The sequence below is a fragment of the Hippocampus comes genome, unplaced genomic scaffold (assembly GCF_001891065.2).
Source record: "Hippocampus comes isolate QL1 unplaced genomic scaffold, H_comes_QL1_v1.1 scaffold130, whole genome shotgun sequence".
Lineage (NCBI taxonomy): Eukaryota > Metazoa > Chordata > Actinopteri > Syngnathiformes > Syngnathidae > Hippocampus > Hippocampus comes.
In genome coordinates this window covers 39,942-45,205 of record NW_017842057.1, presented here as the reverse complement: position 1 = coordinate 45,205, position 5,264 = coordinate 39,942, and the positions used below count along the sequence as shown (strand labels likewise).

General features: G+C 41.6%; 1 long non-coding RNA gene across 1 annotated transcript; it reads left to right on the top strand.

Annotated features, from left to right (window-relative positions):
- The first annotated feature begins 2,215 nt into the window (after positions 1-2,215).
- On the top strand, positions 2,216-4,820 carry LOC109510508 (uncharacterized). Its single transcript, XR_002167135.1, has 3 exons — positions 2,216-2,397; positions 4,127-4,129; positions 4,811-4,820. It is a non-coding gene; the product is annotated as an uncharacterized LOC109510508 (long non-coding RNA).
- The last annotated feature ends 444 nt before the right edge of the window (positions 4,821-5,264 follow it).

Below are 5,264 nucleotides of genomic sequence, written 5' to 3'. Positions count from 1 at the left end.
CCCAAGTGCCTTTGCTGGGAGCTTTTTCTAGCTGGGATGAGGAGTTTATACAAGGGGATGCTGTCGCTCTTTGAGAATTGTGGCTTTGTGAAGCCCTTTACAACTCTTTGGTGATTAAAGCCGATATACTGTAAACTCTACTTGACGATATGAATTTGAAAATTTGAACTCGCTTATCAAGAAGCATCCAGTTTTATTCTATCCACTTTTGGTGGAGTACAATGACAAAGTGTTTCTGGCATCTATGGCCCTCTTTCAGAGCATCATTTTTGTGTGTTGTCAGAATGAGTGCAACAGCATTGTTTTCTGAAGAGGATACAACAGGCAAACGCTCCCTGACAAGTACAAGTTGCTGTGTCGTTTTGAAGTCACAACTCAAAGCATTCAGCTCCCGACAGTGCTGATGAGCATCTGATTTATTTATCCCGAAGCGGCAATACAATACGCTCTCTACATCATTCTGCCTATGCTCTGCTTTTTTCTTTCGCTCCTTTTTTTAATTTTTTTTTTTTTTTTTTTTTAAGAGAAGGTAACAAACAACCACAGTTTGCCCTGATCATTATTTCATGGAAAAACAGAAAGGCTTGAACACATGGGTTCTCACTTACCAAAGAGTGTGTAAGATTCAAGCTAAACGTTAACGTATGGAGAAAAAAAAAAAGGCAACATTGGGAACCCACGCGTACCGCCCTTTACATGGCCAAATCTGTCAGCATACTGTATGGTCAATGCATTATCAGAGTATGAAAATGAATGAAGCCATGCTGGTCAACGTTTTGTCACTGGTGAATCGTGAAGATGATCATCAACAGCACTGGAAGGCAATATTGTTTGGTGGCCTCAGTTGGAAGAAAGACAACGAACACGATGGGTTGGACAGAAGGAGAAAAAGAAAGTCATCAGACTGAAAAGGAAATGCAACACACACACAAACTCAAAAAATAAATACAGTTGTGATGGTGGGGGATGGCAGGTGCAGATGTGCGCTCACACACAGGGACACAATTCGGGAATGCAAGTATTGATGCACTGAAAGAAGAAGCCTATTCAGTTTTACGTAATCTATTTAAAAAAAAAAGTGGTGGCTGCTTAGTTGGTAGCCAGGATGTTTTAGCTCAGAAAACAGCGCACTGACTCTGGTTGCAATCTGGTGATCTGTATGGGGCCATTATTAAAACCATTTACAAATGCGTATTTCAATTCAGAAATATGTCAAATAAATAAATAATCCGCACCTGTAACAACAGTCAGAAATGTGTCACAAGAAGAACTTTATGAAATATTGCAAATGTATTTTATGTTTGTCTTTCATGTCTCTGTACAGTCATTCAGCTTACAATATCTAGATTAAATAGTTTTGCAGGTACAAGATGTACAACCAATGTGTTATTTTCTTTCAAAATCATAAATTGATTGATTGAATATTTGTTAGTTTTCAAATATTTATTACACATAAAGTATAATTTTAAGATATTAATCACCTTAGGCTCCCCTTGGGTAATTAATATCTGGTGATCGACTGGTTAGCGTGTCGGCCTCACAAAGCAGAGGTGGAGGGTTCGATTCCAGCTCCGGCCTTCCTCAGTGGAGTTTGCATGTTCTCCCCTGGCCCTGTGTGGGTTTTCTCCGGGTATTTCGGTTTCCTCCCACGTTCCAAAAACATGCATGGCAGGCTGATTGAACACTCTAGAGTTCCATTAACCTGCCATGCATGTTTTTGGAATGCAGGAGGAAACCGGAGTACCCAAAGAAAATGCACACAGGGACGGGGAGAACATGCAAACTCCACACAGGGAGGCTGGAGCTGGAATTGAACCCAGTACCTCTGCACTGTGAATTCGACATGCTAACCACTGGACTACGGGGCGCCATGAGAAATTATTGAGTTTTTTAATAAATAAGATAGCAACACCTTTTCGGTCAGTCCCATTACCTTGGACGGCAACTGCCACTGTTTATTCTTCAGGTTTGTTGCTATTTGTATTGCATACCGCTGGTTGAGATAAGTCGACAAATTTTCATGCCCACATTACATTTCACTTGGCATTTGCAAAGGTCATGTAGGTATCTGGCAACCATGTTGTGAAAATGATCTGCTATCTTTTGAAATCCAACGCAAACGAATACACACAGTTTTATTCAGCTTCTTCCAAGATTGCATTCCTTTTACAGAGTTGACCATTTGACTGAACTTTTGTCTTGTTTCAGTGCTGTTCAAAATAATAGCAGTGTAATCTGACTAACCAGAATATCCCTGGTTTTTAGTATATTTCTTATTGTTACATGCCAGACAAGTTACCAGTAGGTGCAGTAGATTCTCAGAAAACAAACAAGACCCAGCATTCATAATAGGCACGCTCCGAAGGCTGTGCAATTGGGCAAATAGTTCAAAGGGGTGTGTTCAAAAGAATAGCAGTGTCTGCTGTTGACTGTACAAACTCAAAACTGTTTTGTATTCCCCCCCCCCCAAAAAAAGGTAGGATTTAGCAATCCTAATATTTAGTTGCATGACCACAGTTTTTTATAACTGCTTCACATCTGTGTGGCATAGAGTCAACCAACTTGTGGCACCTTTCAGTTGTTATTTCACTCCATGATTGCTTCACAACATTCCACAATTCTTTTACATTTCTTGGTTTTGCTTCACAAACAGCATTTTTGATATCACCCCACAAGTTCTCGATTGGGTTGAGATTTGGGGATTGGGCTGGCCACTCCATAACATTAATTTTATTGGTTTGGAACCAAGACTTTGCTCGTCTACTGGTGTGTTTGGGGTCATTGTCTTGTTGAAACACCCATTTCAAGGGCATGTCCTCTTCAGCATAAGGCAACATAACCTCTTCAAGTATCTTGACATACACAAACTGATCCATGATCCCTGGTATGTGATAAACGGGCCCAACACCAGAGTAGGAGAAACATGCCCAGACCATGATACTTGCACCACCATGCTTCACTGTCTTCAATGTGTACTGAGGTTTGAATTCAGAGTTTGAGGGTCGTCTCACACACGGTCTGTGGCCCCTGGACCCAAAAAGGACAATTTTACTTTCATCAGCCCACAAAATGTTCCTCCATTTTTCTTTTGGCCAGTTGATGTGCTCTTTGGCGAATTGTAATCCCTTCTGCACATGCATTTTTTGTAACAGATGGACTTTGCGTGGGATTCTTGAAAATAAATTTGTTTCACACAGACGTCTTCTAACTGTCACAGCACTTACAGGTAACTGCAGACTGTGTTTGATCATCCTGGAGCTGATCATTGGCTGAGCCTTTACCATTCTGGTTATTCTCCGGTCCATTTTAATAGTTGTCTTCCGTTTTCTTCCACGTGTCTCTGGTTTTTCTACCCATTTTAAGGCATTGGAGATCATTTTAGTTGGACAGCCAACAATTCCTTGCACCTCTTTATAGGTTCTTCCCTCTCCAATCAACTTTTTAATCATAGAACGCCGTTCTTTGGAGCAGTGTCTTGAACGACCCATTTTCCTCAAATGCATGTTCAACCTGTGCTGGCTTCATCATCCTTAAATAGGCGCTACCTGATTCACACCTGATTCATACCTGTTTTTGTTTTTTTTCTTCCCCAAAATTGATGAAGTCAGAGATTGGTTGCCACACTGCTATTTTTTTGAACACACCCCTTTGAACTATTTGCCCAATTGCACAGCCTTCGGAGCGTGCCTATTATGAATGCTGGGTCTTGTTTGTTTTCTGAGAATCTACTGCACCTACTGGTAACTTGTCTGGCATGTAACAATAAAAAATATACTAAAAACCAGGGATATTCTGGTTAGTCACATTGCACTGCTATTATTTTGACCAGCACTGTAGATTGCAATCACCTCTGGTCAAGGCCCTCGTTCTCCGTCCGTCATTGTTTCTCCTCTGAATGAATGAAAGATCTGGAAGCTATTCAGGTCGATAATGTGAAGTTTTTTTTTTTTTTTTAATTATACAATTGTGGAAGCGCATTGGTTTCCTGTCTAGGATTTTAACTGCCCTTTTGAAGAAAGACTTGAATGATGAAATATACAGTATGTGTTTTTGCAGTATATTGTAAAATAGGCTGCACATTGGGCTATTGGGGTTTAACATATAAGGCTCACCGGTAAGCCCAAAGTCAGTTGCATGGCTGGGTTCGTTTGGGGGAGTGCAAACATAGCAATCACACTATAGCCTCGATGAAAACACACAAATGCACTTCAAATAAGAGACACTGGTGATAGTGATGGGCAATATCAGACAATTACAAACATGCATTGAAAACAATGGAAAGAAGGATGGGTAACAATATTTATATTAATAAATCATTAATAAATAAATAAATACATCAATGTGAATTACCAGAGATGGGCATTCCGTCCCTGGGATGGAATGGTCCGTCCGTTCGTCCATCCCGGACGGATGCCCATTTTGGGGACGGAAGATGGAGGATGAGAACATTTTTAAAAAGGAGGGTGGACTTATTGAATACAACACTCCACCCTGTAGCTCCATTGCTGTGAAGGTTTTTTTCCACAGCTGGCGACAAAGCTTTGGCCAGAGGACCACCCTGGTCTTCCTTAAGGGGAACATGTCTTTCTTGGGTTATCACATCTACAAGGGGCAGTTTAAGGTAAGATAAGATAAGAAAACCTTTATTGTCTCACAATGGAGAAATTCACAATTTACAGAAGTGGAATTTGGGAGGAAGACAGTAGAAAAAAAAGTATTTGCATGCACAAAAAAAAACAAAACAAAAAAAAACAAGAACTGTACACAGTACAGAATCCCTCCATTTTCCTTTCCACTTTATCCTCACAAGAGTCGCGGGGGGTGCTGGAGCCCATCCCAGTTGTCTTCGGGCAGTAGGCGGGCGACACCCTGAACCAGTTGCGAGCCAATCGCAGGGCACACAGAGATGAACAACCATCCACTCTCACACTCACACTCACACTAACAGCAAGGGACAATTGTGAGTGCTCAATCAGCCTGCCATGCATGTTTTTGGAATGTGGGAGGGAACCGGAGTACCCGGAGAAAACCCACGCAGGACCGGGGAGAACATGCAAACTCCACACAGGGAGGCCGGAGCCGGGATCGAACCCACGACCTCTGCACTGTGAGGTCGACGCGCAAACCACTGGCCCACCGGGCTGCCTCAGTACAGAATGAAATATAAAATATAAGACATAAGAATATATGTAACTGCATATATGCTGCATAAGGTGGCTGTGCACACCAGTGGATTTATTGTCTTGGGGGGTGAATCCAGGTTT